The sequence below is a fragment of the Ranitomeya imitator genome, chromosome 4, assembly GCF_032444005.1.
Source record: "Ranitomeya imitator isolate aRanImi1 chromosome 4, aRanImi1.pri, whole genome shotgun sequence".
Taxonomy (NCBI): Eukaryota; Metazoa; Chordata; class Amphibia; order Anura; family Dendrobatidae; genus Ranitomeya; species Ranitomeya imitator.
Genome location: NC_091285.1, coordinates 447,511,373 through 447,527,480, shown reverse-complemented (window position 1 = coordinate 447,527,480; position 16,108 = coordinate 447,511,373). Strand labels below are relative to the sequence as shown.

Here is a 16,108-nt window from a genome sequence, read left to right as displayed (position 1 = left end):
AAAACGACGCATTGCGACGTGCGTCGTACGACGCTAGTGTGAAAGTAGCCTAACGCTTTCAGTAAGGCTACGTTCACATTAGCGTTGCGCGCCGGTGCGTCGGCGACGCAACGCACGACGCACAAAAAACGCGCGCAAAACGCGCGCAAAAACGCTGCGTTTTGCGACGCGTGCGTCGTTTTTTGACGAAAATCGGACGCACGAAAAATGCAACTTGTTGAATTTTCTTGCGTCCGACGCTAGCGTCGGAAACGACGCACGTGTCGAAACACGCCACCCAAAAAACGCACGCGTCCCCTATGTTAAACATAAGGGCGCGTCGCCGCTGCGTCGCCGACGCAACAGCGACGCACATTAGCGGAACGCTAATGTGAACGTAGCCTAAAGCAGTACATTTTTTAACCCTTTCGCGCCAGAGTCTGTTTTCACCTTCATAACCAGACCAATTTTTACAATTCTGACCAGTGTCACTATACTTGGAAACAACTCTGGAACGCTTCATCATATCCCAGTGATTCTGAGAGTGTTTTTTTTTTGTGACATATTCTACTTCATGTTAGGCCTCTTTCACACTTCAGTCTTTTGGCGTCAGTCTAAAACCGCCATTTTCCTCAAATAACGGATCCGTCATTTTTTTTGACGGATCCGTTATTTTCCCATAGACTTGCATTAGTGACGGATTGTGACGGATGGTCGTCCGTTCCATCCGCCATGCGACGGATCCGTCGAAATTTGGCGGACGTTTTCTGAAAATAGACGGACATTGGAACGTTTTTTGTCAACGCCGAAATGGCGGATCGCGACGGATCCGTCGCGTCCGCCATTCCATAGAATGGGCGCCTATGGGCGACGGATCCGCCGCAACCGTTTTTTCGGCGGATCCGTCGCCCCAATCCGTTTTTTCAATTGCGCATGCTCCAAAAAGTAGATACTTCTCCCAGACAACCCCCAAGTAACGGATCCGTCAAAAAAACGGATCCGTTAGAACCGTTTTCGCAACAATTGTGACGGATCCGTCAATCCGTCACTATGTCGGTAGTGACTGACGCCAAAAGACTGAAGTGTGAAAGAGGCCTTAGTGGTAAATTTAGCTACATATTTTTTGAGGGTTTTTTGTGAGAATATCGGAACTATGGTGAAAATTTTGCAATTTTCACTTTTAATTTTTAAGCCCTTAAACCAGATAATTATATCACACAAAATACTGTATATACTCGAGTATAAGCCAACCCGATTATAAGCAGAGACTCCTAATTTTGCCACAAAAACTGGGAAAACTTATTGACTTGAGTATAAGCCTAGGGTGGGAAATCCAACAGCAACTGGTAAATTTAAAAATAAAAATAGATACAAATAAAAGAAAAATTAATTGAGATATCAATAGGTTTAGCGTTTTTGAATATCCATATTGAATCAGGAGCCCCAAATAATGCTCCATAAAAATATGCCCCATATAATTCTGCATAAAAGATTAATGATGGCCCCATAAGATGCTCTATAGAATATTATGCCCCATATAATGCTGCACAAAGGTTGATGGCCCCATAAGATGCTGCACAGAATAATATGCCCCATATGCTGCAGGCACCAGAGGCCATCGGAGAAGCAGGGAAGTGCAGAGACCGTGCCGGGAGCAGCTGAGTATGATGTGACAGCTGCCGCTCCCCCTCCCCCGCCGACCCTCTGGGACAATGTCTCTAGTATAAGCCGAGAGGGACACTTTTAGCCTAAAAAAAATGGACTGAAAATCTCGACTTATACTCGAGTATATACGTTATCATTTACCACATGTCTACTTCACATTAGCATCATTTTTGATAACATATTTTTCTGTTTTGTTAAGAAGTTAGAAGGGTTAAATGTTAATCAGCAATTTCTGATTTTTCCAACAAAATTTACAAAACCAATTTTTTTAGGGACCACATCAATTTTTAAGTTACTTTGAGGGATCTATGTGACGGAAAATACCCCAAACTGACGCTATTTAAAAAACTGCACCCCTCAAAGGGCTCAAAACCACATTTGAGAAGTTTATTGACCCTTTAGGTGCTTCAAAAAGAATTTAAGCAATATGGAAGGAAAAAATGAAAATTGTACTTTTTCCCACAAAAATGTTTCTTTAGCCCCAAATTTAGCATTTTTACAAGGGTAACAGGAGACAACGGGCCATACAATTTATTGTGTAATTTCTCCTGAGTACACAGATATCCCATAAGTGGTGGAAAATGACTGTTTAGGTGTACGGCAGGGCTCAGAAGGGAAGGAGCACCATTTGACTTTTGGAATGCAAAATTGGCTGTAATAGATAGCGGACTCCATGCCACATTTGCAGAGCCCTTGATGTGCTTAAACAGTGGGACCCTCTCACAAGTGACCCCATTTTGGAAACTTCACCCATAAAGGAATTTATCTAGATGTATGGTGAGCACCTTGAACCTGCAAGTGCTTCACAGAATTTTAGAACGTTGAGCCGTGAAAATATAAAATCTATTTTTTCCTACAAAAATGTTGCTTTAGCCCAAACTTTTTTATTTTTACAAGGGTTGCCAGAGAAAATGGACCAAATAATTTGTTGTGCAATTGCTCCTCAGTATGCAGATACCCTAGATGTGGTAGAAAACTACTGTTTGGACACACGGCACACATCAGATGGGAACGTACGCCATTTGGGCTGGAATAGGTTGCGAACGCAATGTCACCTTTTTAAAGAGCTCCTGACTTGGTAAAAAAAAAAAAGCAACACCCACAGTTGACATCCATTTTGGAAACTACACCTCTCAAGAAATTAATCTAGGGGAGTAATGAGTATTTTTAATCTTCAGGCAATTCATAGAATAGTATAACACAGGTCTGAGTAGATAAAAGATTAGCATTTTTTCCATTAAAATGTGGCTTTGGCCCCAGGTTTGTAATTTTCAAAAGGGGTAATAAGAGAAAACAAACAGTACAATGTGTTATGAAATTTCTCCTCAGTACGCCAATACCCGTTAAGTGGTCAAAAAGTACTTTTGAAGCACAGTGCAAAGCTCAGAAGGCAAGGAACTCTCTATTGCAGATTTTACGGTTATGGTTTGAGGTTGCCATGTCACATTGGCAGAGTCCCTGAGGTCCCAGAACAGCAGAACCTCCCAAAAGTTAACCCATTTTACAAACTAGAACTCTCAATTCATCTATGGGTACAGTGATTATATTAACACCACAGATGTGTCACAGAATTTTATACCATTGGGTGGTTTAGAGAAAATAATTACATTTTACAAAACAATTGATTTAGCCACATATTTTACATTTTCACAAGGTGAAATGGGTAAAAATAGTACCAAAATGTGTTGCACAATTTCAGCTGAACGTGACAATACCCCATATGTGGCTGTACAGTACTGCATAGCCACACTGTGAGACTCAAGAGGGAAGGGATGTTATTTGACTCCTGGAGAACAAATTTTCATAGAATAGTTTGCGGACTCCATATACAAAGCCCTTAGTGCGAAAAGAGCAGAATTCCCCCCTCAAGTGACCCCATTTTGGAAATTACATCCCTCTGGGAATTTATCTACAGGCGGATGCTGCTTAGTGAAATTTGCAAACCTGCCATTGTAGTGTCCAGTACGTGGTAGTGCCCAGTACATTGTAGTACCCTGCTCATGCTTCTGAAGACACACACCAATAAATTAAGCAGGTTGTCATTGCTACAGAAATACCAAATGTGAACTGTAAATGTGGTTTAAGCACACTCTAGGGCTCAGAAGGGAGGGGCGCATTTTGATTTGGGAGCGCAGAATTTGCTTGATTTTTTTCTTCTTTTGGGGGGGGGGGATAATGCTTTTCCAGAGCCTTTGTGCTACCAGCAACATGGACACTTCTATTGGAAACATTTTGCATAACATTTTGGATCACATTTATCTTGAGCTCTACTCTGAGCACTTATATCGGGGTTTTCATTGAAATATCTGCATGACATGATTCAGATGAAACCCCTGAGGCATCTAGGCATCCATTAGCTATAATGAGACAGCAGAGTTACTCTGGACTCAGTCTGGCCTCTATTCAACGGCGTCCGTCTTTTCAGAAGTGCACAAAATTGTGGTCGACCACACTTTTTTTTTCACACACTAAAAAGTGATTTTTAAACAAAAAAAACATTTTTCATTGCCATATTTTGTGAGCTATGATTTTTCTATATTTCTGTTGACACAGTCATATGAGAGCTTGTTTTTTTGCAGGACTAGTAGTTTTTATTGGTTCCATTTTTGGAATCACATCCTCTGCTTCTCCATGATCATGTCATGGGATGCTGGAGTAGTAAGAGATGGACCCACTCCCTCTTACAAACTCCTAAATGCTGCAATCGCTATTGATCATGGTATCTTGAATATAACACAGGGTTAACATTGGTGGGAACTGATTGGCTATCGCTCTGCATCGGAGTCCCAGCGCTTACAGAACTCTGGGGGTATCAATCGCTCCAAGACCGCCAACTGTAGAGAAACGTCTGCACTGCCAAAGCCCAGCAAGCACCAACGTTTATTTACCATTGGTGTTTGTGAAGAGGTTAATGGAGGGTGTAACCTTTTTTTGGGCCACGTTATAAATATTTTAAAGAGAAAGTGTCTGAAAATTAGATATTGTTTAGTTCAGGTTTTTGCGTTACATGTATTTTTTAATTTGAATTTTTTTTGTTAAAAAAAAATAAACAAATCTTGCAATTTTAATAATGGCCACTAGTTTAGACTCAAACTTTCTGTTGTTTCTGAAAAGGTTTTAACTAAGGGTCCCCATCATCAGAGACAGAATTACAATGACAAGTAACACCTCTATACACAGCTGAGAGCACAGAATCCACTAGTCACAATTGGCAATGTTACAACTGACCCTGCTCCTCCTCCTTTCACAGTGACCTTTGCACTGCATCATTGGATGCTTCAGTGCAAAGAGTCATGGTGAAGGGTGGGGGAGAAAAGAAAAGCGTAATCAGAGGTCTGTGTACAGATTCCACAAACCTTGTGGTGTTTATACCTGAGAATCCTAGGATAGGAATATTCTATATGCTTCCCAAGATTCATAAGTCGGGTAACCCTCTCTCTGTTGGAGTCCCTCAATGCTCTGTCCTAGGGCCCCTACTTTTTTCCATCTATACCCTTGGCCTAGGACAACTCATAAAGTCCCATGGCTTCCAGTACCACCTGTATGCAGACGACACTCAGATATACCTCTCTGACCCAGATGTCACCTCTCTGCTGTCCAGAATCCCAGAGTGTCTGTCAGCCATATCCTCCTTCTTCACCTCTCGCTTCCTAAAACTCAATGTAGACAAAACCGAATTCATCATCTTTCCCCACCTCACGTATCCCCTTACCCGATCTATCTATTATGGTAAACTGCATCACGCTCTCTCCCGCACCTGAAATCCGCTGCCTCGGGGTAACTCTCGACTTTGCCCTGTCCTTCAAACCTCACGTCCAAGCTCTTGCCACCTCCTGTCGCCTCGAACTCAAAACTATTGCTAGAATCCGTTCCTTCGTCAGCCCACAATCTACCAAACCTCTTGTGCATGCTCTCATCATCTCCCGCCTCGATTACTGCAACATCCTCCTCTGTGGCCTCCCAGCTAACTCTCTTGCACCACTCCAGCCTGTCCTCAACTCTGCTGCCCGGCTAATCCACCTCTCTCCTCACTACTCCCCTGCTTCTCCCCTCTGCAAATCCCTCCACTGGCTCCCAATTCCCCAACGAATCCAGTTCAAACTACTAACACTGATCTACAAAGCCATACACAACCTGTCCCCTCCCTATATCTCTGAACTAATCTCCCAATATCTTCCCTCACGTAATCTTCGATCCTCCCAAGACCTCCTACTCTCCTCCACACTTATTCGTTCCTCACACAACCGCCTCCAAGATTTCTCCCAAATATCCCCCATCCTCTGGAATTCCATGCCTCAACACGTTCGATTATCCACCATCCTCGGATCCTTCAGAAAACCCATCTTTTCAGGAAAGCCTACAATAACCATGCCGCTGCCTCACCGCCGCCAGAGCCGCCGCCTCTCCGCCGCCAGAGCCGCTTCCGCCGCCTCACCACCGCCAGAGCCGCCGCCTCACCCCTACCTTCTGTCTCTTCCCCACTATCCCATAGAATGTAAGTCCGCAAGGACACGGTCCTTTCCCCTCTGTACCAGTCTGTCACTGTAAACCTGTTTACTGTAAACAATATCTATAACCCTGTATGTAACCCCTTTCTCATGTACAGGACCATGGAATTAATGGTGCTATATAAATAAATAATAATAATAATAACCCAGGGAGGCCAATTATCTTAGGGGTGGGAAGACTCATTGAAAAAATCTGAGTGGGTAGAAAATGACCACAAGCCGCTGATTAGGAAGACAGCCAGTTATTTACAGGACACCATGGACCTATTAAAAAAAAGCTATCTACAATAGGTCTTCTCCCTAAGAGTGCCATCTTAGCGACCATGGATGTGGAATCCATATACTCTAACAACCCACATGAAGATAGTCTATCCATATGCCAAATTTTTCATGAAACTAATGGGATCCCTTCTGAGTCTATATTAACCCCTTCCCGACCCATGACGCCACGTAGGCGTCATGAAAGTCGGTGCCAATCCGACCCATGACGCCTATGCGGCGTCATGGAAAGATCGCGTCCCTGCAGATAGGGTGAAAGGGTTAACTCCCATTTCACCCGATCTGCAGGGACAGGGGGAGTGGTAGTTTAGCCCAGGGGGGGTGGCTTCACCCCCTCGTAGCTACGATCGCTCTGATTGGCTGTTGAAAGTGAAACTGCCAATCAGAGCGATTTGTAATATTTCACCTATTATAACGGGTGAAATATTACAATCCAGCCATGGCCGATGCTGAAATATCATCGGCCATGGCTGGAAACACTAATGTGCCCCCACCCCACCCCACCGATCGCCCCCCCCAGCCCTCCGATCTGGCCGGTACACTGCTCCGGCTCCCCTCCGTCCAGTGCTCCGCTCCCCCCCGTGCTCTTGTCCGCTCCCCCCGTGCTCCAATCACCCCCCCGTGCTCCAATCACCCCCCCTGCACTCCGATCCACCCCCCCCGGTGCTCCGTTCCACCCCCCCCGTGCTCCATTCCAGCCCCCCGTGCTCCGTTCCACGCCCCCCGTGCTCCGTTCCACCCCTCCCGCACTCCGATTCCCCCCCCCCGTGCTCCGATCCCCCCCCGTGGTCCCCCCCCACCCCATCATACTTACCGATCCAGCCGGGGTCCCGTCCGTCTTCTCCCTGGGCGCCGCCATCTTCCAAAATGGCGGGCGCATGCGCAGTGCGCCCGCCGAATCTGCCAGCCGGCAGATTCGTTCCAAAGTGCATTTTGATCACTGAGATAGATTATATCTCAGTGATCAAAATAAAAAAAATAATAAATGACCCCCCCCCTTTGTCACCCCCATAGGTAGGGACAATAAAAAAATAAAGAAAATTTTTTTTTTCCACTAATGTTAGAATATCGTTAGGGTTAGGGGTAGGGTTAGGGGTAGGGTTAGGGGTAGGGTTAGGGGTAGGGTTAGGGGTAGGGTTAGGGTTAGGGTTAGGGCTAGGGGTAGGGTTAGGGCTAGGGTTAGGGTTTCGGTATGTGCACACGTATTCTGGTCCTCTGCGGATTTTTCCGCTGCGGATTTGATAAATCCGCAGTGCTAAACCGCTGCGGATTTATGGCGGATTTACCGCGGTTTTTCTGCGCATTTCACTGCGGTTTTACAACTGCGATTTTCTATTTGAGCAGTTGTAAAACCGCTGCGGAATCCGCACAAAGAAGTGACATGCTGCGGAATGTAAACCGCTGCGTTTCCGTGCAGTTTTTCCGCAGCATGGGCACAGCGATTTTTGTTTCCCGTAGGTTTACATTGAACTGTAAACTCATGGGAAACTGCTGCGGATCCGCAGCGTTTTCCGCAGCGTGTGCACATACCTTTAGAATTAGGCTATGTGCACACGGTGCGGATTTGGCTGCGGATCCGCAGCAGTGTTCAATCAGGTTTACAGTACCATGTAAACATATGAAAAACCAAATCCGCTGTGCCCATGGTGCGGAAAATACCGCGCGGAAACGCTGCGTTGTATTTTCCGCAGCATGTCAATTCTTTGTGCGGATTCCGCAGCGTTTTACACCTGTTCCTCAATAGGAATCCGCAGGTGAAATCCGCACAAAAAACACTGGAAATCCGCGGAAAATCCGCAGGTAAAACGCAGTGCCTTTTACCCGCGGATTTTTCAAAAATGGTGCGAAAATATCTCACACGAATCCGCAACGTGGGCACATAGCCTTAGGGTTAGGGTTGGAATTAGGGTTGTGGTTAGGGGTGTGTTGGGGTTAGGGTTGGGATTAGGGTTACGAGTGTGTTGGGGTTAGGGTTGTGATTAGGGTTATGGCTACAGTTGGGATTAGGGTTAGGGGTGTGTTGGGGTTAGTGTTGGAGCTAGAATTGAGGGGTTACCACTGTTTAGGCACATCAGGGGTCTCCAAACGCAACATGGCGCCACCATTGATTCCAGCCAATCTCGTATTCAAAAAGTCAAATGGTGCTCCCTCACTTCCGAGCCCTGACGTGTGCCCAAACAGTGGTTTACCCCCACATATGGGGTACCAGCATACTCAGGACAAACTGCGCAACAATTACTGGGGTCCAATTTCTCCTGTTACCCTTGTGAATCAAAAAAAATGCTTGCTAAAACATAATTTTTGAGGAAAGAAAAATGATTTTTTATTTTCACGGCTCTGCGTTGTAAACGTCTGTGAAGCACTTGGGGGTTCAAAGTGCTCACCACATATCTAGATAAGTTCCTTGGGGGGTCTAATTTCTAAAATGGGGTCACTTGTGGGGGTTTCTACTGTTTAGGCACACCAGGGGCTCTGCAAACGCAACGTGACACCCGCAGACCATTCCATCAAAGTCTGCATTTCAAAAGTCACTACTTCCCTTCTGAGCCCCGACGTGTGCCCAAACAGTGGTTTACCCCCACTCATGGGGTATCAGCGTACTCAGGAGAAACTGGACAACAACTTTTGGGGTCAAATTTCTCCTGTTACCCTTGGGAAAATAAAAAATTGCAGGCTAAAAGATCATTTTTGAGAAAATAATTTTTTTTTTTTTATTTTCATGGCTCTGCGTTATAAACTTCTGTGAAGCACTTGGGGGTTCAAAGTCCTCACCACACATCTAGATTAGTTCCTTTGGGGGTCTAGTTTCCAAAATGGGGTCACTTGTGGGGGAGCTCCAATGTTTAGGCACACAGGGGCTCTCCAAACGCGACATGGTGTCCGCTAACAATTGGAGCTAATTTTCCATTCAAAAAGTCAAATGGCGCGCCTTCCCTTCCGAGCCCTGCCGAGTGCCCAAACAGTGGTTTACCCCCACATATGAGGTATCGACGTACTCGGGAGAAATTGCCCAACAAATTTTATGATCCATTTTACCCTACTGCCCATGTGAAAATGAAAAAATTGAGGCGAAAAGAATTTTTTTGTGAAAAAATAGTACTTTTTCATTTTTACAGATCAATTTGTGAAGCACCTGAGGGTTTAAAGTGCTCACTAGGCATCTAAATAAGTTCCTTGGGGGGTCTAGTTTCCAAAATGGGGTCACTTGTGGGGGAGCGCCAATGTTTAGGCACACAGGAGCTCTCCAAACGCGACATGGTGTCCGCTAACGATGGAAATAATTTTTCATTCAAAAAGTCAAATGGCGCTCCTTCCCTTCCGAGCCTTACCATGTGCCCAAACAGTGGTTTACCCCCACATGTGAGGTATTGGTGTACTCAGGAGAAATTGCCCAACACATTTTAGGATCCATTTTATCCTGTTGCCCATGTGAAAATGAAAAAATTGAGGCTAAAAGAATTTTTTTGAGAAAAAAAAGTACTTTTTCATTTTTACGGATTAATTTGTGAAGCACCTGGGGGTTCAAAGTGCTCACTATGCATCTAGATAAGTTCCTTGGGGCGTCTAGTTTCCAAAATGGGGTCACTTGTGGGGGAGCTCCAATTTTTAGGCACACGGGGGCTCTCCAAACGTGACATGGTGTCCGCTAAAGAGTGGAGCCAATTTTTGATTCAAAAAGTCAAATGGCGCTCCATCCCTTCCAAGCCCTGCCGTGCGCCCAAACAGTGGTTTACTCCCACATATGAGGTATCAGCGTACTCAGGACAAATTGGACAACAACTTTCATGGTTCAGTTTCTCCTTTTACCATTGGGAAAATAAAAAAATTGTTGCTAAAAGATAATTTTTGTGACTAAAAGTTAAATGTTCATTTTTTCCTTCCATGTTGCTTCTGCTGCTGTGAAGCACCTGAAGGGTTAATAAACTTCTTGAATGTGGTTTTGAGTACCTTGAGGGGTGCAGTTTTTAGAATGGTGTCACTTTTGGGTATTTTCAGCCATATAGACCCCTCAAACTGACTTCAAATGTGAGGTGGTCCCTAAAAAAAATGGTTTTGTAAATTTCGTTGTAAAAATGACAAATCGCTGGTCAAATTTTAACCCTTATAACTTCCTAACAAAAAAAAATTTTGTTTCCAAAATTGTGCTGATGTAAAGTAAACATGTGGGAAATGTTATTTATTAACTATTTTGTGTCACATATCTCTCTGGTTTAACAGAATAAAAATTCAAAATGTGAAAATTGCGAAATATTCAAAATTTTCGCCAAATTTCCGTTTTTATCACAAATAAACGCAGAATTTATTGACCTAAATTTACCACTAACATGAAGCCCAATATGTCACGAAAAAACAATCTCAGAACCGCTAGGATCCGTTGAAGCGTTCCTGAGTTATTACCTCATAAAGGGACACTGGTCAGAATTGCAAAAAACGGCAAGGTCTTTAAGGTCAAAATAGGCTGGGTCATGAAGGGGTTAAGACTCACCAGATTTTTCCTCACACATAACTTTCTCTTTCGAGCTATATCTACAATGCATCAGAACTGCTATTTTCAGAAAAATGGCACCCAGTAGGCCAGCCTTTTCATGGCTAAACTGGAAAATGAGCATTGTGCTCCATTAAACCTTGGACTATTTCTGTTACATCGTTGATATCTTAATATTCAAGACTGCGTCTGAATAAAAACTTCTAAAATTCCATGACCAATTCAATATCATTTCATCAGACCATACACATACCATTGGACCACTCAAATATAGAAATCAACTTTCAAGATATCACCATAAAAATTCAAAATGCTTCAATCCAGACATCGATGTATCGGAAACCAATTGACCATCCCACATACCTCAGATGGAACAGTTTCCACCCGAAATAAATAAAAAGTCTACAGCCTTAGATATAATTGTACCTGTTCCAGCCCAACGGACAGGTGATGAACACTTGACCCATATTAAAAAGACATTTTTAAACCAAGGCTGCCACCGCACCTCCATTTATGATCAGGTCATTAGAGCCAGATAAATACCCAGAAGTCACTTTCTTCTTTACGAAGATGATGTACAATAACAAATTGTATTGTGGTACCGTGTTAGCAAGAAAAATCGATGTGAATACTTTTCTGCCCAATGATGAGAGAAGTATTCTAGGAGTGATACCTTTATTGGCTAACCAGAAAATATGTTTGCAAGCTTTCAGAGCACAGTGGCTCCTTCTTCAGGCATGATTACAAATAGATTAATAAGAAACAAGCACAACATTTAAAGAATACTACAGTAGGACATTTGTTAGGTTGTGGGAAGTGTGATGAGTCCATAGATAAGCCAAGGTAATCAAATTAGGCATTTTCTTACAAATGGAGAGGCAGTGGGAATAGTGTTCTTAAGGTACCGTCACACTAGACGATATCGCTAGCGATCCGTGACGTTGCAGCGTCCTGGCTAGCAATATCGTCCAGTGTGACAGGCAGCAGCGATCAGGCCCCTGCTGTGATATCGCTGGTCGGGGAAGAAAGTCCAGAACTTTGTTTCGTCGCTGGATTTCCCACTGACATCGCTGAATCGGCGTGTGTGACGCCTATTCAGCGATGTCTTCGCTGGTAACCAGGGTAAACATCGGGTTACTAAGCGCAGGGCCGCGCTTAGTAACCCGATGTTTACCCTGGTTACCATCGTTAAAGTAAAAAAAACAACCACTACATACTTACCTACCGCTGTCTGTCCCCGGCGCTCAGCTTCTCTGCACTCCTCCTGCTCTGGCTGTGAGCACAGCGGCCGGAAAGCAGAGCGGTGACGTCACCGCTGTGCTTTCCGGCTGACCGGCGCTCACAGCCAGAGCAGAGAAGCACAGCGCCAGGGACAGACAGCGGTAGGTAAGTATGTAGTGGTTGTTTTTTTTACTTTAACGATGGTAACCAGGGTAAACATCAGGTTACTAAGCGCGGCCCTGCGCTTAGTAACCCGATGTTTACCCTGGTTACCGGCATCGTTGGTCGCTGGAGAGCTGTCTGTGTGACAGCTCTCCAGCGACCAAACAGCGACGCTGCAGCGATCCGGATCGTTGTCGGTATCGCTGCAGCGTCGCTTAGTGTGACGGTACCTTTAGTTATCTGGAGTCTGCCTGGTGGAGGTGTGAATTGTATCCATGTAGTGACTCATAAATCCAGGTGTTAAATTGAGTCCTAGTGTCAATGAATTAAACATATTCATTAGTTTGTATTCCCAAATTTTTCTTTCCCTGTGGTCCTTAAAATGACCTTTTAGTACTAAGACTTTTAAATCTGTCATACTGTGTTCATGTCCAGAGAAATGTTTTCCCACAGGTGTGTCCACTTCATTCCTGATTGTGTGTGTGTGTAGATTCATCCTACATCCTATAAATACTTCTAGGGCACCTCGTACATTGTATCATGTACACCACGTTGGAGGATGTACAAGAAAAGGAAACCATGACCTTATAGTCCTGATTTGTGTTTGCGACACAGACTATATTTGTTGGTAATATGTGGGTACAAGTTTTGCATTTTTTATTGTTACAGGGGAATGTGCCAGTCACTGATTACAAACTGAGAGATGATAACAACAGGGTACCTCTTGTAGTCACATACAACCCCCACATGAGCATCCTAAGGAAAATTGGTGCTGATCTCCAACCCATATTCCATAGAGATCACAAATTGAAAGACATATTCCTAAAACTACTACTTCTCTCCTACAAACAGCCCCCTAACTTAAGGAATCTCCTTGTCAGAAGTGTCCTCTCATCACCATCAGTGACTGGCACATTCCCCTGTAACAATAAAAAATGCAAAACTTGTACTCACATATTACCAACAAATATAGTCCGTGTACCAAACACAAATCAGGACTACAAGGTCATGGGTTCCTTTTCTTGTACATCCTCCAACGTGGTGTACATGATACAATGTAGAAGGTGCCCTGGAAGTATTTATATTGGGGAAACTATGCAAAGACTACAAACTAGGATGAATCTCCACACACACACAATCAGGAATGAAATGGACACACCGGTGGGAAAACATTTCTCTGGACCTGGACACAGTATGACAGATTTAAAAGTCTTACGGTACCGTCACACATAGCGACGCTGCAGCGATACCGACAACGATCCGGATCGCTGCAGCGTCGCTGTTTGGTCGCTGGAGAGCTGTCACACAGACAGCTCTCCAGCGACCAACGATCCCGAGGTCCCCGGTAACCAGGATAAACATCGGGTAACTAAGCGCAGGGCCGCGCTTAGTAACCCGATGTTTACCCTGGTAACCATCCTAAAAAGTAAAAAAACAAACGCTACATACTTACCTACAGCCGTCTGTCCTCGGCGCTCTGCTTCTCTGGTCTGGCTGTGAGCGCCGGGCAGCCAGAAAGCAGAGCGGTGACGTCACCGCTCTGCATTCCGGCTGACCGACGCTCACAGCCAGTACAGGAGCAGTGCAGAGCACAGCGCTGGAGGACAGACGGCTGTAGGTAAGTATGTAGTGTTTGTTTTTTTACTTTTAGGATGGTAACCAGGGCAAACATCGGGTTACTAAGCGCGGCCCTGCGCTTAGTTACCCGATGTTTACCCTGGTTACCAGCGAAGACATCGCTGAATCGGTGTCACACACGCCGATTCAGCGATGTCTACGGGGAGTCCAGCGACGAAATAAAGTTCTGGACTTTCTTCCCCGACCAGCGACAGCACAGCAGGGGCCTGATCGCTGCTGCCTGTCACACTGGACGATATCGCTAGCGAGGACGCTGCAACGTCACGGATCGCTAGCGATATCGTCTAGTGTGACAGTACCTTTAATGCTAAAAGGTCATTTTAACCCCTTTACCCCCAAGGGTGGTTTGCACGTTAATGACCAGGCCAATTTTTACAATTCTGACCACTGTCCCTTTATGAGGTTATAACTCCGAAACGCTTCAACGGATCCTGGTGATTCTGACATTGTTTTCTCGTGACATATTGTACTTCATGATAGTGGTAAAATTTCTTTGATAGTACCTGCGTTTATTTGTGAAAAAAACGGAAATTTGGCGAAAATTTTGAAAATTTCGCAATTTTCAAACTTTGAATTTTTATGCAATTAAATCACAGAGATATGTCACACAAAATACTTAATAAGTAACATTTCCCACATGTCTCCTTTACATCAGCATAATTTTGGAACCAATTTTTTTTTTTGTTAGGGAGTTATAAGGGTTAAAAGTTGACCAGCAATTTCTCATTTTTACAACACCATTTTTTTTTAGGGACCACGTCTCATTTGAAGTCATTTTGAGGGGTCTATATGATAGAAAATGCCCAAGTGTGACACCATTCTAAAAACTGCACCCCTCAAGGTGGTCAAAACCACATTCAAGAAGTTTATTAACCCTTCAGGTGTTTAATAGGAATTTTTGGAATGTTTAAATAAAAATGAACATTTAACTTTTTTACACAAAAAAATTACTTCAGCTCCAATTTGTTTTATTTTACCAAGGGTAACAGGAGAAATTGGACCCAGAAAGTTGTTGTCCAATTTGTCCTGAGTACGCTGATACCCCATATGTGGCAGTAAACCACTGTTTGGGCGCATGGGAGAGCTCGGAAGGGAAGGAGCGCTATTTGACTTTTCAATGCAAAATTGACAGGAATTGAGATGGGACGCCATGTTGTGTTTGGAGAGCCACTGATGTGCCTAAACATTGAAACCCCCCACAAGTGACACCATTTTGGAAAGTAGACCCCCTAAGGAACTTATCTGGATGTGTGGTGAGCACTTTGACCCACCAAGTGCTTCACAGAAGTTTATAATGCAGAACCGTAAAAATAAAAAATCATATTTTTTCACAAAAATTATATTTTTGCCCCCAATTTTTTATTTTTCCAAGGGTAAGAGAAGAAATTGGACCTCAAAAGTTGTTGTCCAATTTGTCCTGAGTACGCTGATACCCCACATGTGGCAGTAAACCACTGTTTGGGCGCATGGAAGAGCTCGGAAGGGAAGGAGCGCAGTTTGACTTTTCAATGCAAAATTGACAGAAATTGAGATGGGACGCCATGTTGCGTTTGGAGAGCCACTGATGTGCCTAAACATTGAAACCCCCCACAAGTGACACCATTTTGGAAAGTAGACCCCCTAAGGAACTTATCTAGAGGTGTGGTGAGCACTTTGACCCACCAAGTGCTTCACAGAAGTTTATAATGCAGAACCGTAAAAATAAAAAATCATATTTTTTCACAAAAATTATATTTTTGCCCCCAATTTTTTATTTTTCCAAGGGTAAGAGAAGAAATTGGACCTCAAAAGTTGTTGTACAATTTGTCCTGAGTACGCTGATACCCCATATGTGGCAGTAAACCACTGTTTGGGCGCATGGGAGAGCTCGGAAGGGAAGGAGCGCCGTTTGACTTTTCAATGCAAAATTGACAGGAATTGAGATGGGACGCCATGTTGCGTTTGGAGAGCCACTGATGTGCCTAAACATTGAAACCCCCCACAAGTGACACCATTTTGGAAAGTAGACCCCCTAAGGAACTTATCTGGATGTGTGGTGAGCACTTTGACCCACCAAGGGCTTCACAGAAGTTTATAATGCAGAGCCATAAAAATAAAACAAAATTTTTTTCCCACAAAAATTATTTTTTAGCCCCCAGTTTTGTATTTTCCCTAGGGTAACAGGAGAAAT

General features: G+C 44.1%; 1 protein-coding gene across 1 annotated transcript in view; it reads left to right on the top strand.

Annotated features, from left to right (window-relative positions):
- The window catches only part of LMAN1L (lectin, mannose binding 1 like), a 173,823-nt gene that overhangs the window by 65,101 nt on the left and 92,614 nt on the right, over window positions 1-16,108 (top strand). The gene's annotated exons all lie outside the window — the stretch shown is intronic.